The 21,945-nt window shown below is 36.3% G+C and overlaps 1 protein-coding gene across 12 annotated transcripts in view; it reads right to left on the bottom strand.

Moving 5' to 3' along the window:
* Nucleotides 1-21,945, bottom strand: part of CACNA2D1 (calcium voltage-gated channel auxiliary subunit alpha2delta 1) — a 533,653-nt gene that overhangs the window by 450,437 nt on the left and 61,271 nt on the right. The gene's annotated exons all lie outside the window — the stretch shown is intronic.

Genomic DNA, 21,945 nt, shown 5'->3' on the forward strand with positions numbered 1-21,945 from the left:
TTCAGTATTCCATGTTTGTCTAGAGTCAGCCCGGTAGGAAATGCAGAAAGTGGAATCAGAGTGGTCACACTAATCACACTGGAAAGATAAAAATGTGTGAGAGTAAAAAAAAAAAAAAAACAGTTTCATCACTAAAATCTGATTCTTAAGCTGTTCATGGTCCTCTGTCTCCATTTTCTGTTGGCCTTTTGTTGTTCATGTGTATGTGTGTGTGTGTGTGTGTGTTTGTGTTTAATCACTTTACAAATATACAATACAAACTCATAATTTTCAGAAATTAAAGATTCTTCAGGGGAATCTATTCTTTCTGCCATCTTGGATTGATTTTTGTTGTATCCGGACATTTTCTTTCATTGTTTATCTAATTAATATTTTTTGCTCATCTGCAGCAATTTGATTTCAGCTTCCATAACAACAAATGAGCAATATACTTGAGGGTTGATATTAATACAGCTCCAAGGATTTGCTACAGCGGGCTGGGTTCTCATATGAGGGATTTGCTCCCATGAGGCCCTGAGAGCTTTGTTTTTACCCTTCCACATCACAGTTAGTTAAAACCGCCAGCACAGTCCCTCTAGCCTGGTGCCAGGGGATGTGTCCCACATGGCCACACAATATGCTACTGGTATTTCTACAAACCAAATGAGCTGAATTTCTCATTGTTGGTTATAAAACCTCCATTTATTTTATTGAATTACCTATATTTCATTGTTGATCTGTATCTTCCTCAACTACTGCAGATTGTTCACAAAATTCATTTTAGCCTAATTCAAGCATGTAAATATTAATGTCATAATAAAAATTTCATTTCCTTTCTTCTCTGAATTATTAACTGAGCATTCACAATATCTGTAACACTGCAAAATACTCAAATGCTTATTATATTTGGATTCTGACTGCAATGGCCAATCCACTTCCCCACATGGATCAGAACCTACAGTCAACCAGTTTAATGGCTTCACTAAACATGTTAGTTTGGCCATATTATCAAATCATGTTTCCCACTATCGGGAAATTACCTAAGTCTCTTCAGCTCCCAAAAATCATCCTTCAAGTCTGTGCTTCCGGTCCTTCTTCTCTGGGCAGTCTCAGTCTTCAAACCCTCAGAAATTTTTCTTTTCTCTAAGTTCCTAAGATACATATACCCTGTCCTACAAAATGTCACACACATCAATACAGTATCCTCTATTGTATTCTTTCTTTCCAACAGTACTTAATTTTGGTCAGTAATGGGCCACAGCTTATGGTTCTCATAGAGAAAATGGAAATTTATGACCAGGATTCTTACCTGGCTTTAATATCACCCACTGTATACATAAAAGAGCCTGCGTGCATACCTATGGGCGGAAGGATGTTTACCCACGGACAGCGCCACCCATCAGTCACGGGAGTACTGGCCCGGGGAGAGGTGGAGAGGAAACACACAAGCACCTGGACATAACTGGTTGGGCATGTGCCAGTCACCACAGAGACCCACCCACAGAGTTCCTCCTGGTGCTAGAAGCAGGGAAGGAAGGAGAAGCGGAGAGAGCGTCAAAGGCAGAGAAGCGGAGAGCTTAGAGGTCAAAGAGAGGAAGCGAGAGAGAAAAGCCACAGAGCCCTGTGCTTAAGCTCGAGCAAGCGGAGGTGAGCCAGAGCCACAAGCAGGGCCTCGGGCTGGGGAGCAGGAGGCAGCACCCGGGCTATGGGTGCCAGACCGGAGCCAGACCGGAGCCTCATGACTGGAGACTGTCCTTGCCACTTACACACAGCTGGGTGACTGCTGTGAGAATAAATGTGGTATGAGCCCCTTTCAACCCCCAAATTTCTTTTGTCTTTATTTGGTCTCACTGAATTCATAGTGAACTTGCTCAGAGCAGGGAGCCCTCTCCTCCCTGAGCAACAGTTCTATATTCTTAGAATATCTAACACAGTGCTGAACACACAATAGATGCTAAATAGATAACAGATAACATCTATTATGCAGCTATGTGCCAGGAGCTGTTCTAAACGTTAGGTGAACAAACTCTTCAATTTTCAAAGAAACTTAATGAGGCAGAAACTATTATGAATCCTACTTTACAGATAAGGGAACAGAGGCAAGTTGAGTTACTTTCTCATGGTCACCAAGTTAGTAAGTGGCAGAGATGAGCAGCTTGCCCTTAGAAGCCAACAGAGTAGAGTGCACACTATCTTAATAAATGTTAACTGACGCAGTGATCTGAAACATGCTTGGCTCTCGTCAATAAGCCACCAGGTAGTCATTCTCACCTTTCCTCTCACTGTAACTCACTTTTCTATTTATGGAATGTGATAGCCCAGGGTACTAAGTCTGCTTCACTGATACCAAGACAGAAAATGATAAATATGTCTTATTTTTATGTGGCAAGAGTAAAGTTAGTCATTTTAGGCAATGAGGATTTAAATAACTGAGAAAACCCAGGTATGTTCTTGATTCCTTCTTTGTAGAAAAATACACATAACTACTTAAATGCTACAATTTTTCCTCAAATTAAATTTTTAAATTTTCATCAAGATTATCAAATGAAAAAGCACTATTTGTTTTATGTACAAAACTACAAATTTTACTGCCTTTATTAACATAACACTGCACCAGCTGACTCTTGTATTATTCACAACATGTGCAGAGATTTGACATAAAGCAACAGGTTAGATGTACAGTAAGCCCTGATGTGTTTCTAAATATAAAATAGTCTGAAAACATTAAATCCTTAAAATATGAATGGAAAATATGACTATTTCAGCTGTGCTTCACTTTTTTCATAACACCGGTTCAGATGCCGAATAAATGTCAGAAGATCAAAGCCTGAGCCCAGCCCCACTGGTGTGGCACTCCTTTTAAAGAGTGTGCATAGTGTAATTTGTCTGACAGCTGTTCCAGGACAGAGTTCATTTAACAATCAAAAAGCTGTCAATGCATACTTATTACCTTGCAAATTAGAAAAACAACAGCTCTTGTTCTAAGACCATCAAACAGGAACACTGTAAGGGTAGCACATCTCCAAGATTTTTATTCCTTTAGTATTAAGTACAGGATTGTGGAAAAATAACAATGAAGCCTTCAACTATGAAATGGTAAGTATCTTTCCAGCTCAAAAAATATGTATTACAATTTAATTGCTTTCAACCTTTTTGTCCCCATAGACACATGGTGCTCTTTGACCCCCTTTGCCTGAGGAGCACATTCTTTGCCCCGGTGCCCATCTGATGGTCTGAACACACTGACCATTCCAAGCAGAAGATTGTTTCCTGGATAGGAATTACAGTCAGCTCCATTTCCTGACCTGCTCAGTATAAACCAAAAACTAAACTACTTTTTAATAAAATTGTTTTTTTTTCTCCATTAACACAGTGAAATTAACTACAGAATTGTGTTTAAAAATGAATTTTTATCAAATGATGAAAAATTGCAATTTTAACACTATGAAGTAACTCCTTGCAAAGACTATGTATCATTGGTGAAAGGTTTATATAAATGCAAAGTAATAAGGAAAAGAAAGCATTTTTAATTGCTTGGTCACAACTTCAAACATTTTTATATGTATTAATTTTTCAAATTATGTAATACTTGGTCATGTTTAAATAATATTTTTTGAATTATGAACTTTTATGCATTAAATGTGGAAGAGCAGATCAAAATCTAGGTAATTAAAAAGGAAAACATCAAGGAAAAAAGCTAGCAATTTATATAGCTAAATCCAAATGAACCTTCTGGATCATTCTCAGTACATTAAAAAATTCTATGAAACATGATTCATGTATGTATAGCTACTTAGAGGGCCTTTTTAAATCCAAACTGAGAATATTTTTCTAGGTAACATAAATATTTAATATCAGTTGATTTGCTACTGCTAAGAAAAAAGGGGGAAAAAATCACAAAGTCTTCAGTATATTTTCCTTTATCAAGAAACAAATGACAAAATGGTTCCCTGAATTTATATTCTTCACAGAAAATATGAAATAAAAACTAAAAAACAATAGTCGATCTCACAGAAAGTCTTATTTGTGTTGATGTTATATGTCCTACATTTGAAATTCTTCTTCTTCAATTAGAAGGAAAGATTCAGAAATGATCCCTTCAGTCAATTTAGAAAGAGATAGGAAGCATTTCACAAGCCCTAGTGAGAAGAGGACAGACAGTCTTCGGCTCAAGGGCCCTGTTGTAAGATGTGCCCATGTAACTCATAATCTTTATGAAATATGAAGGAATCATGATGCAGCCAGCCAGTAACATGAATTAAACATCGACATTCCGAATGAACTGTTAAAGGTGTCTCATTTTTTTTTCATTAATAGTTATCCTGTCACTGTTCCTAGTGCTCCATTTAGAGCACATCCCAGTGTGGATTTCAACAAGCAGTTTCAAAATGGACCACCCTGTATTGTTATGTGAAAGTCTAAAGATTTCTGAAGCCAGATCTGTGAATTGTATGTGACTCAGCAGCCTCCCACAGGCCCAACAGCCCATATACTCTCTCAAAATTTTCCTTCTATAAAAGAGAGGCTGAATGGTCTCCCTTATCACTATTCAAAAAATACAAAAGAATTTCAGTGCAGATAATCCATTAGAATTCATGCTACTACCTATTTTAGGTCACCTGTAGTAAAACAAGAAGGAAAAATGCTGGTTGCCATATCTCTTGCTCTCTGGAGAACTGTCTTTTCAACTACCATGGTGTATTTTCCCACAGCTCCAGATCATCCTCTCGTCCCTCTCTCTCTTTTTTTTCATATATCTGATCACATCAGGAAAATAGTAGCCTTAAACAAATTTGTACTACCTTTGAATATCTTGCAACTGGACCTTTAAGTGAAGTTATTTACCCAACTAACACAGGTAATAAACTCAATTTTCACTTCTAGAAACTGCAGAAGAAAACATCATGGTCTTGCAGTCCAGTGTCCTACTGAATGGAAGCTTCCCCTATATATTATCCATGAAAAATTATCATCCAATTCTCCCAATACCTGCTGTGACAGGTATTCATTGACTTACTAACAACCTTTTTAGTTTGGGGGCAAAACTTACAAAGTTCTTCTGGGTGCAAAAGATATTTTGACATATTTATTTTATAAATTATTAAGCAACCATCTAAAATAAAGACCTAAGCGTTTTTTTAAGTATTCTTCTGTAATATAGTTGATACACAATATTGTACTGGTTTCAGGTATACCACATAATGATTCAACAATTATATACACTACTGAATGCTAGCCACAGTAAGTGTAATTACCATCTGTCACCACACAAAGAACTTACAATAGAATTGAGTATTTTCTCTATGTTACACTTTCATCCTTGTGACTAATTTATAAGTGGATCTTTGCACGCATGTATCCCCTTCACCAGCTTCACCTCCCATGGCTAAGGCAACTACCCATGTTCTCTGTGTTTATGGGTCTATTTGTTTGGTTTGTTTTATTTCTTATATACATTTCTGCATTTTGTTTTAATTAAGGTATCATTGATAAACACTCTTACAAAGGTTTCACATGAAAAACATTGTGACTACATTCACCCATATTATCAAGCCCCCCACACACCCCATTGCAGTCACTGTCCATCATCATAGTAAGATGCTATAGACTCACTACTTGTCTTCTCTGTGCTATACTGCCTTCCCCGTGGCCCCCCTACATTATGTGTGCTAATCATAATGCCCCTTAATCCCCTTCTCCCTTCCCAAACTTTTTCCTTTTGGTAACCACTAGTCCCTTCTGGGGTTCTGCAAGTCTCCTACTGTTTTGTTCCTTCAGTTTTGCTTTGCTGTTATACTCCACAAATGACTGAAATCATTTGGTACCTGTCTTTCTCTGCCTGACTTATTTTACTGAGCATATTAACCTCTAGCTCCATCCATGTTGTTCCAAATACATTTCTATGCTTTTAATGACTGCTATCACTTAGGAATTTATAAATAAAGTTATCAAAATGGCAGAGAAAAACTAAAAGTACCTTCAGCCATCCAATTCCTAATGACTGGCAGAAGAACAATGTATGCTTATGACTTAGTTATGGTTATGTGACTGCCATATTTTTATTGTTTGTCTTTATACTTAGATTTAAACAGAATGAATGGGTAAATAAAAATACATGTATGTAAAGGGCAAAGTGGGAATTTTATCTTCTCTGTGATTTAAAGAAAAGCAAAAATCACCAACTAAGGGCAAAACAGGTGAAAATGCTTAATAAACATGCCATGTAAGTGTAACTAGAAGTATTTTTCTGACCAAGTGGTAAGTTCTGGGACCTGGGTTTGGGTTTAGGAGTGGCCTGGGTCTGCCTCCAGCCAGGTTCTTGGTACTGTGAACCCAAGGAGGCTCCAACAGCCAGTGTGCAGAAGTAAAGCTGGAGCCAAGGACCAAAGGAGCCCATAGGAATAAAGGTTTAAAGGCACTGGACAGAAACAGTACAGGGCTCCGGGAAAGAAGCTGGAGTCAAGGACACAGCAAATCCCAAAGACAGAGCAAATCACTTTAGAACTATGGATCAAAGAAATATCCCAAAAATTTCATGAAGTGGTTAAGGACCTATACATGGAGTCCATGCATTCTTGTCCACCTGAAGATACAAAGGAAACTGCTAAAAGACTCAAGTGATTAAGAGAGATTATCACAACATTTTGTTAAAGACCTCTGTATATAATTTCTTACTCTGAGATCCCAAAATGTGTGATGCAGAATGCCACTACAATGCGAAATTATTTGTTTTCCTATTTAAGACAACTAAAGTTCAAGAAGCATAAATAATATACATTCCTTTATGTTAGCCAGGACTTAAACAAGGGTCTTATAGAAACAAACTAAATGTTCATCGATAAATGAATCGCTAAATGTGTTTGTGTGAAATGGAATATTTCAACCATAAAAAATGAGAAATCTTACCATTTGCATCAACATGGATAGAACTTGAAGGCATTACATTAAGTGAAATAAGTCAAATAAATACAAATACTGTGTAATCTCACTTATATGTGAAATCTAAAAATAAACTCACAGTAAAAGAGATCAGATTTGTGATTACAAGAGGCAGAGGAGGAAGGTGGTCAGAAAGTACAAATTTCCAGTTATAAGATAAATAAGTACTAGAGATGTAATATACTACAAGATGACTATAGCTAACACTGCTGTATGATATATGAGAAAGTGGTTAAAACAGTAAATCCTAGGAGTTCTCATCACAAGAAGAAAAGTTTTTTTTCTTTTGTTTTTATTGTATCTACATGTGAAGTGGACCTAATGTGGTAATCATTACACAATACATGTAAATCGTATCATCACACTGTATACCTTAAACTTACATAGCAACATATGTCAATTATCTCTCATAAAAGTGTTGGGGGAAATTAGAACCTTATTCCTGACTATCTCTATCAGATTCTTCCTGCTGGATTTTTCAGGAAGTCCCTGGAAATTATGTTGGCTAAATTCAACAACAGGGTACATACTTCCCATCTAAGGAAAACACCTCTGTCCAGAATGTGTTCTAAGTCTCATCCAAGCTGATCTTGTTCTCTTAGTTCACTGTTCTGATTTGACAGAAGAGGAAGTTTGTGGAATGAATGGGCAGACAGTAGAACTGTTGAGAGACTCCATTGTACCCATGTACAATATCTTTCCTCTTCATTAGAGAAATCCAGAGGAGTGCACAGAACTGGTAAGTCCATGGGAAGTAACATGTTCCTTATTAAGCAACTCTCCCATAATTTGTAATACAGCCACCTGGTAGATAAGATTAAATGAGGGAAAATGAAGCTGAAGGAACTGAAAGAGATTCAATGGACCCAAAGGAATAAAGAATAAAATCAAGAGAAGGTATGAGAAAAAAGATACATGGAAGTTGGGAGCATAGTAGAAAAAAAGGGACTAGAATAAATGCACATTTTAAACATGCATATGGCAGAGCTCTTAAAAAGATGAAAATTTATTTTTGGTCATTTGAAAAAAATTTGACTCATCAAAAACACTTTGAGCAATGCAAAATTTACTGTTGTTCAAATAATCATTCAACTTTTAAACTGTGCCATTAACAGTCACATAGATTAAAATAATCTAGCCTTGGAGGAGGCTCAAGATGGCAGCGTGAGTAGGGCAGCAGAAATCTCCTTCAAAAACCATACACATTTTCGAAAATACAACAAATACAACTACACCTAAAAGAGAGACCAGAAGATACAGTACAACAGCCAGGCTACATCTACATCTGCAAGAACTCGGCATCTCACAAAAAGGGTAAGATACAAAGCTGTGACCCAGAGGGACGTGAGCACTCCCCCCACCCCAGTTCACTGGCGGGAGGAAAAGAATCAGAGTGGGGAGGGAGTGGAAGCACAAGACTGCTAAAGAACCAGTCCTAGTAATCTGCACTGGGAGCATAGACACACACACTGCATGGTGTGCTGGATATTAGAGAAACGGAAAAGTAAAATCCAAGACAGAGACTGCGAGCAGATCCCCACAGCTGGCTCCCCTGGGACAAAAGAAAAGCAGGTGTTTTTTGAAAGTCTTAAAGGGACAGGGGCTTAACAGCTGGATGGATTTGTCCTGGCACACTGATCCCAGCAGGCTGGGAATCCTAAGGAAGTTCAGGCACCTTAAGCCCCTGCATGGCAATGCAGTTCTGAAGCCCTTCACAACAATAAGCAGCCTGCCATTCGTTCCCCCTGGCCAGCACTGCCCCACCACAACAGTGGAGCAGCCGTAGAGCGGCCGCGCCCATAGCAACCACACAGAGTCTCCTCCCAGCATGCAGCTAACTGGGCCAGACCCAGAGGCTGCCGCCCAACTGTAGCTACCCGGCACAGACAGAGGAAGCCAGAGCAAGGCACAAAGGGGCACCATTCTAGCAGAAGAACACACCTGGCGCACCTGCCACTCCCCACAGGGCTCTGGGCAATCCTGAGGGCTGCCCCAGCCACGGCAGCTCAGGAGATTATCCCAGAAACTGCTCCCTGTCTGTGGGTAACCAACACACACAGCGGAAAAGTGCAACGTGACCAGCAAGCAAGAAGGGACTTTGTTCTCACAGCTGACACATGCAGCACCTGCCTACGACCACTTCTATCACCATGAAAAGGCAGAAGAATCTGGTCCAGTCAAGAATCACTCAGACAACCCCAGAGAGAAGGCCTGGGGAGATAGATATAACCAATCTTTCTGAAAAAGAATTCAAAATAAAGGTCATAACAATGCCGATGGACCTTCAGAGAAATATGCAAGAGCTAAGGGATGAAGTTGGGAGGGAGATAACAGAAATGAAACAATCTCTGGAAGGACTTAAGAGCAGACTGGATGAGGTGCAAGACACTGTTAATGGAATAGAAAGCAGAGAACAGGAATACAGAGAAGCTGACAGAGAGAGAGAGAAAAGGATCTCCAGCAATGAAAGAATATTAAGAGAACTGTGTGACCAATCCAAACAGAACAATATTCACCCAATAGGGGTACCAGAAGAAGAGAGAAAAAAAGGGATAGAAAGGGTCTTTGAAGAAATAATTGCTAAAAACTTCCCAAAGCTGGGGGAGGAAGTAGTCTCTCAGAACATGGAAGACCACAGACCTCCCAACACAAGGGACCCAAGGAGGACAACACCAAGACATAGAATAATTAAAATGGCAAAGATCAAAGACAAGGACAGAGTATTAAAAGCAGCCAGAGAGAGAAAAAAGATCACCTACAAAGGAAAACCCATCAGGCTATCATCAGACTTCTCAACAAAAACCTTACAGGCCAGAAGAGAATGGCATGATATATTTAATGCAATGAAACAGAAGGGCCTTGAACCAATAATACTATATCCAGCATGATTATCATTTAAATATGAAGGAGGGATTAAACAATTTCCAGACAAGCAAAAGTTGAGGGAATTTGCCTCCCACAAACCACCTCTACAGGGTATTTTAAATGGAATGCTGTAGACAGCAGCAATCCTAAGGCTAAACAGATGTCACCAGAGAAAATAAAACCACAGCAAAGAAAGCAGACCAACCAAATACTAAATAAAGGCAAAAAATAAAATCAACTATCCACAAAAGCAGTCAAAGGAAACATAAAAGAGTACAGAATAAAACACCTAACATATAAAGAATGGAAGAGGAAGAATAAGGGAGAGAAAGAAAGAATCATCACACTCTGTTTATAATAGCTTAATAAGAGAGTTAAGTAAGACGGTTATATAGTAAAGAAGCTACCCTTGAATGTTTGGTAACCACGAATCCAAAGCCAGCAATGGCAATAAGTACATATCTTTTAAATGGACTGAATTTAAATTTAAATGGACTGAATGCACCAATCAAAAGACACAGAGTAATAGAATGGATAAAAAAGCAAGACCCATCTACATGCTGCTTACAAGAGACTCACCTCAAACCCGAAGACATACACAGACTAAAAGTAAAGGGATGGAAAAAGATATTTCATGCAAACAACAGGGAGAAAAAAACAGGTGTTGCAGTACTTGTATCACACAAAATAGACTTCAAAACAAAGAAAGTAACAAGAGATAAATAAAGAAGGACATTACATAATGATAAAGCGGTCAGTCCAACAAGAGGACATAACCATTATAAATACATATGCACCCAATACAGGAGCACCGACATATGTGAAACAAATACTAACAGAATTAAAGGAGGAAATAGAATGTAATGCATTCATTCTGGGAGACTTCAACACACCACTCACTTCAAAGGACAGATCCACCAGACAGAAAATAAGCAAGGACACAGAGGCACTAAACAACACATTAGAACAGATGGACCTAATAGACATCTACAGAACTCTACACCCAAAAGCAGCAGGATACATATTCTTCTCAAGTGCACATGGAATATTTTCCAGAATAGACCACATACTAGGCCACAAAAAGAGCCTCAGTAAATTCAAAAAGATTGAAATTCTACCAACCAACTTCTCAGACCACAAAGGTATAAAACTAGAAATAAACTGTACAAAGAAAACAAAAAGGCTCACAAACACATGGAGGCTTGACAACATGCTCCTAAATAATCAATGGATCAATGACCAAATTAAAACAGAGATCAAGCAATATTTGGAGACAAATGACAATAGCAGCACGAAGCCCCAACTTCTGTGGAATGCAGTGAAGGCAGTTCTAAGAGGAAAGTATACAGCCATCCAGGCCTATTTAAAGAAAGAAAAACAATCCCAAATGAATAGTCTAAAGTCACAATTATTGAAACTGGAAAAAGAAGAACAAATAAGGCCCAAAGTCAGCAGAAGGAGGGACATAATAAAGATCAGAGAAGAAATAAATAAAATTGAGAAGAATAAAACAATAGAAAAAAATCAATGAAACCAAGAGCTGGTTTTTTGAGAAAATAAAATAAACTAGCCTTTAATCCAATTAATTAAACCAATCAATTATGATAGAACATATGACTGCTTTGGTCTATTTTCACATGGAATTGTGAGGGCAAATCTCTTACAAAATAATTTTTTACTTAGAGAATATTTTTTGTTTATATTCAGTTTACTGCTTAAAAAGTAAGGTTTGTTGATCTTTATAGCTCAAATATACATCTTTTCAATATACGCAAGGCATTTTTGAATAGTGCCAATTTTTGCTGTATAGATCAATAACAGATCAGTAAATGAATGGTGATTTATTTAGTCATAAGTTAGCTCCCTTCAGCAGAATGGAATTCATATTTGTTCTTTCTATGTATAGCCACTCTTATATTTGAACATTTCCATGGAAGACACAATTTTAATTATTTCACTGTACTTAAATACTGAAGTGCCACAGAATATGCTACTTTTAAACCTTAAGGAGCCATCTTTCATACTCTCTTGAGGAGCTCTCTGTGGTCAATAAGGAAAGGTTTTAAGATGGGCTGAAGTTATATTGCTTGATTTGCATGACCCTACAAGTTATTTTCTGTTGAACACAGAGGATGACACAGATTTGGGAGTTAAGCTACTATGGGGAGGATGCTGTGGTTGTTCTCTGTAATCCCTCTTTATAATTGGATTCTTTAGTTTCTTTTTTTTTTTTTTATCCCCACCAATTCTTTAGTTTCTTTACTAGTCTCTCTACTCCCTAATACTTCAGCTAATGAGTTGGGAGAAACTTTAGCACTCAGGCCTAAAAGGAAAAACAAACCCAAGTCACAAATCACTGCTAAGCCAACCCTCCCCCTAGACCACTCACTGCAGTAGCACAGATATATTGGCCCATGTATTCACTAACCTTTTCGGGAAGAGATTTCGATCTTGAACTTGACACTCTACATAGAATTTGATCCTTCAATAAATAGCATGTTCTTGCCTGCTGCTTTCTTCTACCAACCATGCTTTCCCTCTACTTCTCCTCATTCCTTTAAGCCCCTAGTCAAATGCTCTCCAGACCACCCCAGTTAATTCACCCCTTTGTCCTGCATCCTGTCCCTCACATCTGTCTCCAATTGTTTCTTTATGACATTCACAACCTTGAAATTATTATACTTGTCTACGTACTTGTTTTCAGTCTCTTTCTTCTACCAGAATATAAACAATACAAGACAAGGCTTTCCTCATCTAAAATCAAAAGCACTTATCTTTGCACTGGGATAAGAGAGTTACCCAATAAAATATTAATTGAATAAATAAATGAGTGACTGGGGGAAAGCAAAGAGAACAAACTGGAATATCCACATTTATGCACAAGGCATGATAAATGATAAACTAGCCTTCAAATGGAGAAGCACGGTCTTAAATCCAACACTTTCTCTTCTTTTTTGAATTGGTGGAATGGAAAAAAATGGGTAAAAACATTCTTGGCTGACAACCCATAAACTTTCTGTCAAACTCATGTGCAAAAAACTTAATTTCAACTGTCTGAATTTCATAGACAATGGCCAAGAAATTATTTCAGGTCTTTCTGAATGAGAAAAACATTAGGATCATTGTTCAGCTATAGCAAAAATAAGAAAATTCAATAGGGATGAAGCCACTGAATCAGCAACTGCAATGTAATCAGAGAGTAAAAATGTCTGGGCATGATATTTGATCCGGCTTTGATCCAGCACTGCAAACCACCACCGATTCCCTCAGCTACCTAGACTTCCACTGCCAGTACCGGCTTAGATTATGGGAATGTTCCTCATCACGTGCAGAAATTCCAACCCAAGGGATTGTAGACATGTTTCCCTATGAAGCTGAGGTACTGGCATACTAGAGTAAATGTTCAGAGTCTTCAGAGGAAAGAGGCCACACCAAATTGTGTGGGAATATACAGAGGTTACTATTTGACAATATATGGCTTTCAACTGCTAAAATTACTTTTAAAAGCTCAGTAAGTACTTATGAAGCAGGAAAGTAATGATACCATAGCTAATTTCTCATTCAAAGTCAAAAGCAGAATCTGAAATAAAGTGGAAACATAATATCTCTATTTCTTCATTTTTAGACTTAAACAAATCAATGTACCACTTTATTTTAAATTGTTAGAGACTATTAAGTCCAAGAAATGTGTTATTTTACATATTTTACATAGGCTTTAATCTGGCCTCAATTTTCTAGGTAGTTGCTAAGGGACTGGCATTCTATTACTGAACAATAAGAACAGGAACAAAAAACTAAAGCACTAAGAATTTGTTAATTGGTAACAGCTAGAACATATAATTTTCTTTCCCATTCAGAAATTTCCAGGTACATCACAGCAAGTTACATTTTAATTTTCTATGAAGGGCCTCCATACACTGGCACCTCCTATATTTCCAATCTTATCTTCTATTAATATTTTCTCTTCTTTTGCTGTATATAGCAATGATCCTTGTACCATTATCATTCCAGAATAACAAGTTCATCTTAATATCATTTTGAATAAAAATTCAGAAACTTGGAAAAATTTGAGCATAGACTGTTACTAACATCAAAACACACTCATCTTTTTCATAATGTACAAACTCTTTATTACTTTGTACTTTCTCTGCTAGAAATATCTCTTCCTTGAAATCTTCCTCTTAGAAAATTCCCAGTTGTCCTTTAAGGCCAAATTCAAATATTTACTTCTCAGTAAATCTCTCCAGAAGATGTACAATTTACTTACAGAATCAAAAGGGTATTAAATTTCATATCACTTATCAAGCTCTCCATTAAACTTTTAGCTTCATGGAGACAGTCAGAGTGACTAGGTGATCTACTCACAGTAGGAAATCATTAAATGTTTAATTAACGAATGTTAATTCTATTGCATAAATAACTCTCTGCCATTCCTCCCTCCTCCCCTTTCAGGGCAATGCTCTGGAGGCCTTCCCACCTAGGGCACTGACCACTGCAGTCGCCTGCTGTCAGTGTGACTCCAGCTTCCTCTGCCTCCAGTACTGCCATGATTCTTTTTTTCAGACTAAGTATTAATGTATGAACTTTCCCAGTAACATAAAAAGTTCTTTTCTGATTATAAAATATGTGCACATTAAATTGAGAAACAGCAAAAAGTTATCCTATTACCAAAACAAGCCACAAATAAAGAATATAAACTGATCTCACCTATGAGCATAAGCAAAAATCCTCTATAAAATACTGATCAAACTGAAAAGAAAAAAATTTTAATGAACACACTATGACCAAAGAACACTGTTCCAGGAAGAAATGGATATTTCAACATTAGGCTATCCTAATACCTCTACATATTAACTATGTGAACTTGAACAGTCTAAATAACCTCTCTGTGTCTGTTTCTTCAGGGTCATAAAATTATGAAATTAAAATTAATTGAGAGAAAAAGTTCACTTAGGACAATTTACTGGAACACACTAAATAAACAATTAATGGTTTATACTGTATTATTTTCAATCTGTAATATAATCCAGTAAATTAAGTGACTAAAGGTAAAAACCACCCAATCACTTCACTAAATGCACTCCAAAATGCTTTTACTAATATTTTATTTTTATCCTTGATAAAAAATAATTAGTAAATCAGGAAGACAAACTTCCTCAAAGTAATAAACACTATCTTCCAGATATATGGAAAAAAGTATTTAAAAGTGTAATACTTAAAATATCCCACATAAATCAAGAACAAAAGGACTAATGTCCATTTTATTCATATAAAAATGCTATAGCTGACCTTACAGTTACTGTACTAAGACAAAAAACAAAATAGAGGGCATAAGTATTGAAAAACAAAAGAAAATGAGCTAATAACTAAAGAAAATATGACTGTCTACATAACAATCCCAGAGAATAAACTGCAGAATTACTAACTTAACACATAGTTCAGTGTGAAATTTTAACACACCAAAATATTTAATTATACATTAGATCAACAATTTAAAATACTGACAAAGTGATATATACATAAACATATATATACACACACACGTGTAAAATGCTATATGTTATTTCCTGATTTGCCTTCAAAGAGTATATGTATGTGTATATATATGTATATATGGTATTTATATATTACCTATGTATATACACTGCTTGAAGGGAAATCAGGAAATATTTTTCAGTGAAAAATATTCATTCTCTACTCATCTCTAGGTCTCTATTACAAGGAAATACTCCAAGATATCCACAAAGTGATCTGTTCAGGGATGTTCACTGGAAACATTATTAGTAACAGTAAATAAAGAAAATCAAACTTTATCTTACTATTCAAGATGAATACTTAAATAGTTGGTGGCACATAAATTCCATGGAACATGCAGTAGTTAAAAGATTGAACAGAGAAAATAAAGGAATAACAAAAATAATCAATGAAAAGATCTTAAGCTCTTCAGTGCCGAAAAGCAAGTCATAATAATGCATACAGTAAGAACATATCCACTTGTCTACGTAAAAATATAAATTTTGATTCTAGAATCATCACAGAGTTGTTACATAAACAATGAACATTATTGGAAAGACATATCAAACTGTTAATAGTGGAGCAGATAGTGGAAGCAGGGAGATGGGTCATAAAAAGTGGCCTCTATAGTTTATTTTGTATATATTTACTATCTGCTTGAATCTTTATATGCTTTCAACATAATGTATTATAACGTAGTAATAACAGAACTTTGAAAGGCTAATTCATACCTCTTCAGAGACAGAAATGATCTATCAACTAGAAGATTTGGAGCATCTTTCTCCTAGTAAGCAGTGAAACAAGACTGTTTGGTTAAGTACTTCAGCTCTGGGCCAGATGTCTTAGTTTTAATCCTGATTTGGCTATTTACTAGATGATATGGGACAGTTATCATTTTAAAAATTAGGCTAGTAATGGTACATAACTAATCAGGTTCTTGTGAGGATTTAAAAAGTTCTTACCTATAAAGTGTTTAGTACAGTACGCAGAACATAATAAATCTCCACTAAGTTTCTGTCATTGCTCAACAAATCCTATATTAGGAATTAAAGCTTAAGGCTGAGAAATAAATGTATTACTAACTTACAGCCTTGCTTTTCTCAAGAAGGAGCAATTATATATATATATTGGAATAATTTTGTCCTTGATAGAGAAATCCACTGAAAAGTCACTTATTCTGGATAATATTTAAAAAATAACTTCTACTATAATGAAATTCTATGAGATGCTTAATATGCAATTTCATTACAAACAGCCTGGAACATAGTACAAAGTCATCATTTTCATGGGTTTTATTAAAAATCTCAGTATTTTTTCTGTATTTTATAAGTAAGCTATTATTAGAAAAAGAAAATCAAATTAACTGATCTTCAATTTTATTTACTGAACAAATTAATAACAAGCTTAAAAACTTTAGTTACTTGATTTGTATATTATCTTCAGTATATACTTTTGTATAATACAAAAAGTATGCTCAATTACAGCTATTATAATTTAACCTCTATTCCTAGGCAAAATTCCCCAAAATAAAAACATAGCAAATAAGTATTAACACAAAAATAAACTATAGATATTAAGGTATTGAGTTATCTCATTATAGCATTTCCAAAATTACTGAGTATTTTTCTCAAAATATCTTATCATTTCTCAACAATTCAGCCAATCCTCTGGAAATTAGGGTGAGATTCAATATTGCATTTAAGATATGTAAGAATTAGTTCTCCAAGAAATAATATACAGAATAAAGAAAACAAAAATCTCATTCTGTATAAAATTATAGCAGTATATATTAGGAAAGCAGGTTTTCATCTTCTCACTTTACCTAAAAAAACTAAAGAAAATAATTTTATTCAAATTTAGAACATAGTTTTCGGAGAAGGATCTTGAGAACTGTTTATAAACTGTTTAATGTTGACAAGGCTGCGGGGGAGTCTTGCAAAAAACAAGGGACAATTCTGTCTAGTATCAAGAAAATGGCTAGTTTTCATTATATATTCTTACATTTTATTATCTTAAGGTATGATTAGAAAAAAAGAAAGATTACTTATATGAACAAGAACAATACAGAATTGAGAATTTAACAGACTTTAAAATTGCCAGATTGTTGCTAGAGTGACTGCCTTAAACCACATAACTTCTTTTCTTTTGGAAAGATGCTTCAAACTGAAATTACTACAATCAACATCTCTTTATTCATTTTATAAATATCATATTAATATCCTTCTCCCTTGTTAAGGAACACTGCAGAGCCAACAGACACTCCAAATGCTTAAAGATTAGGATATGAACAAGATAAGTCTTCTACTCAAGCAAGACTTTGGTTCAATCAACACTAGACTCATTTTTAAGAACTTAATTTCCTGTGCTGTAAATTTCCCATTTTTAATTGTTACAGGATCTCATACATAATGCATAATTTTATTAAAACACATCATATTGCCTTGTGACATAGCATGAGTTGTTAAGTAAAATCCAGTAATCTTGGGCCACAACCCACCAACATAAATAAAAAATGAAAATTATGCCTACAAGCTGGCTGAAAAGACTTTTATACTATGGCACTCATAACTCCCTAGCTGATGTAAAGAATACTTAGCTCCTTAGATGCTCCCTACTTACTCTATTACAAATCTTTTCCTACTTTGTTTCCAAGGGTTGCGTGTATAAATGCTTATTGTTATTCACTGAGTACATCTATACACTAGTCTATCTATATTCTACAAAACGTTCAGTGTGCTCACACCATTTAAAAAAAAGAAAATATGCTATTGACGTTTCATTTGCTCATATGCAGACATATCTAGGAAAAAAGCAAGTTATAGCTTTAAACAATATAGTCTCAACTTTAATCAGAGCAGTATTTTCTGAAGACCCTCCCAGGGAAAAAAGAAGGCTAGTTAACAACTATTTTATCACCCATGGGAAGCCCTCTTTCTGATGCCAGCTGAAGGCTGACAAGGGTCACTCCCCATGAAACTGGACATGAATGACATTCAAGGCAAACCAGTTCCAATACAACTCACTTCTAAAGAAACATTACACTTCTTCTCCAAGACAGGGTAAACATTTTAAGGTCAGGAGGACAAAATGCCTGTCAAAGTGTTCTGTGTATGTTAAAAAAGACAGGTAATTTAAGATGAGTCCCTGACATTTAAAAGAGAATCGTACTTTTACGGTCCCCCCTCCTCCAACTTGACATGTAATTAACCATCAATACAAAACAATATAATTGAACAGATGTACTAGTCATTAACAGAAATTACCCATTCTCCTATCAAATCGGAACATAGAGCAAGGGCTCTATTTGTAATTGGTTGACTCAATAGCCCGAGAATTCCCCAGAGAAATGTACAAATGGATCAAGACATCCCCCATGCACACACACAGGCACACACACCCGCCACAGACAAACCCAGGTGCACCTTCTAAGCTCTGATCTAAGCTTTTTTGTCACTGTAACGTCCATCTGTGCAAATGAGAATTTCTGAAGGCCACAATCAGTACTAGGAGGTCCAATAAACAGATGGAAAAATAAAACTAACTGAAAGAAATTGCAATCAAATGTAGCAATGCCTTAGTACAAATTTTCTATAGAGCAAAGTTTTCCATTAAATAGTTGTTTTAAAAAATTTTTAGGAAAAAGAGAGCAAAATAATAACACTCAAAAGGGCAAAACAAACACAGAACAAAGAAACCACACACATAGAATATGGAAGAATTTTATTCTAAGGCAATTTACTGTGCAACATTTGTTTTGTCACAAGGACCTGATATACAAGTACTGCAGTTGCACAGTTTGTTGAGTAAATCGGCCCACTGCCCTCATTCGGAGAAGCTCAGAAATCCTGAAATGTGCCAAGCAATTCTCCTCACTTCATTACCCAAGGAAGAGAATCCAAAGTGAACCCAATTATGTTTCCCTGTACCTTTGATTGACAGTCCTCTTGCATATGAATAAGTTATCACCTAAGATGACTCAGCTTACCCTTATGAAAACCTATCCTAACAAAAGCCATTTAGAAAGCACACAGTAAGGCACTTCCATAAAGGGTTATAGATATAGCTAGATTTTAGAATTCAGAAAACATACTCTAGTTTTCTAATTTTCAAAAAACTAAGGGCATTAAATTGATGGAATATAAGACATTCATTCCCAAGAATATTATATTCAATCTGAATTTTGGGGGACAACTCAAATGAAAAATTGGCACTCCCTTCTGGGGTCAGAGATAACATAAAGAAAAAATGAGAGAAGATGTAGGAAAACAACTTTGAAACTGAATGTTCCTAACACATACAAACATACACACACTCTGAACACTTACTTAGATTTGCCACTATTCTATTTTCATTACCCCCTCACCCATAAGGTCTGAAGCAGTCCAGAAAAATCCCTGCCTAGTATCCTATCACCCTAAGTCACATTTCAGGCCACTAGAGAATACAAAGGCACTGGTGGCTGCTTGCATTTCAGATTCTAGAGACGACACTGTCAGGGGGTGCTCCTGAGCATTTTCATTGACAGACTTCCTGGCTACAGCATAAAACCTCTCCTGTCGGAACTACAAGCAGCTAGGTCAAACTTGCAGCCAGCCTGGTCACAGGAGTCCAGAAGTTGGCAGGGGTGGAGTGGAGGGCGGAGGGCATGCCCTGCTCAAGTCTCTTCCCTGCTCTCCCAGCTCCATGGCACCTCTTCTCCTCTGTTTCTGGAGCAGATACTAGCTATATCACTAACCCAACCCACCTCATCATGTCCTGCTCTCCAGTTTTCCTACAATTCTGTACATACTATTCTTTCATCACAGAGTTAACAAGCTTCCTGTGTGTATTTCCTCCTCTACAAACATGCAGAGTTTTGTGGGCAGGGCATACATGTATGTGTATTTCGCCCAGTGCTTAGTAAATACTCAATGCCCCCCAAATAGCATTGATTTCATTGTAGATTGTCTTAATTGCCTACAGATTCAAACAGTGTGTCTGTGAGGTGTCTGGGGTGAAAAGCAGTTTCTGGTGATCACTTCAGGCTCTCCCAGCTCAAGGAGCAAGCACAATGACTAAGAACACATTGCCGTCCATCAGTGGATCAAAGACCACATGTCACTGCATTTCTGTGTCAGGCAGAATTTCTGGGGGTTCAGAAATTAGGTGTCACAAAGAGGATCTTTGGGGCCCTGAGCACCCTACCTCTTATGAAATACAAGAAATATATGTTTTCCTTACTAAAAAAAAAAGTCTGACTGGTTTGTCCAATTCACCAGCTTGGGAGCTTGGTAAGAAAAGTAGTTGGATTCCAAACATTACTGAATTTTGCTTTAAATTCTTTAAGATAAGTATTTTAAATGGCTACAAACTTTAAATGGATATTTTTCATCTTGCTATAGGTCTTAAGCAGCTCAATAAATACCTGTTATTCATACACTAGAAATGTTTTAATGCAATAGTACAGCTCATACAGTTCCCTATTGTTATCACAAACCTAAAACAGCTGGGAACTTGATGTCAGCATAACACTCATGATTTTCAGGAGATACTGCCCTTGCTTTACTTCTCTATTACAAGGCTAATGTTCTCTTCAACAAGAAACAACCAAGAGATAAAATACAATCTTTGTATATGAACTGCATATTCTTTTCACAGATGTGAACAGTAGATATTCCAGAACAGCAGGTGTCTTTTAATTCAGGAGTGTCAGCAATGGTTAAAGTCTTATCTGAAATGAACAGTTCGACACTCCTTACCAAACACATACCTCTGTATCTAACTTACAATCATTCATGTGGCTGAACTCTTGAATCTTTATATGCGTGGAATTTCCACATAGTACCTACCCCATTTAAATTTTTCCTTGAGACTAGCCTTCTCAGACACTGACAAGTAAAATATTTAGCTTTCCACCGCATTTCTGCTCACTGTGGATAAAAATAAGCTGTATTGAGCAATGTCAGGTTTATGCTTTTAAGAAAATCTCTTCAGTGATGGAGGAAAACAAAAACAAAACCAACACAACTTCAGAATAAAATGCTGAACAATGAAATGGAAGGTTATTATTCTCTGCCACTTAAAGATTGTTTTCCACTCTTTGGCATGCTGAGATAATTATATACACATGACACTTCTTTATACGTGCTGTTTGCCTACTTCAAAACTGCTCTCCAATGCAAGTACTATTGATTAAAAGCTTTTTGTGCATCATGTTAAAGTCAAAAAAATTACCTAATTTCCACTGAAGCTAATCCACTACTCAAATTTTGTCAAGAAAATGCTGGACGTGTTGTGCAAAACTGCCAGGCTCCATTCCTAATAAAAATTTATTCTTTTCTATTGGGGTCATACAGTCAGCTTTAAAAATCTAACATCTCTTCTTTAGGCCAAATTTAAGATTCCAGTTATTGACTGAAGCCTCAGAGTTGCTTTGAAAGGTATTAGATTCTCTTTTCTATTTAGATCAGGATTGTTACATTAGATCAATGCAATCTGTCGGATCCTGCTCTTCACATTGGCTTGTCATGGCCTATATTTCATCTACATAGTATGGCCAGTATGGCTCTCAGGAAGTTTGGGGAAATTGTCAAGAATGAAGGCAGAAAAATTCAATGAAGATTGTCAGAGAGACTACTTTTGCTTTCCCTAAATATCTTTTCAAACATT

This window comes from Manis pentadactyla, chromosome 7 (assembly GCF_030020395.1).
Source record: "Manis pentadactyla isolate mManPen7 chromosome 7, mManPen7.hap1, whole genome shotgun sequence".
Taxonomy (NCBI): domain Eukaryota; kingdom Metazoa; phylum Chordata; class Mammalia; order Pholidota; family Manidae; genus Manis; species Manis pentadactyla.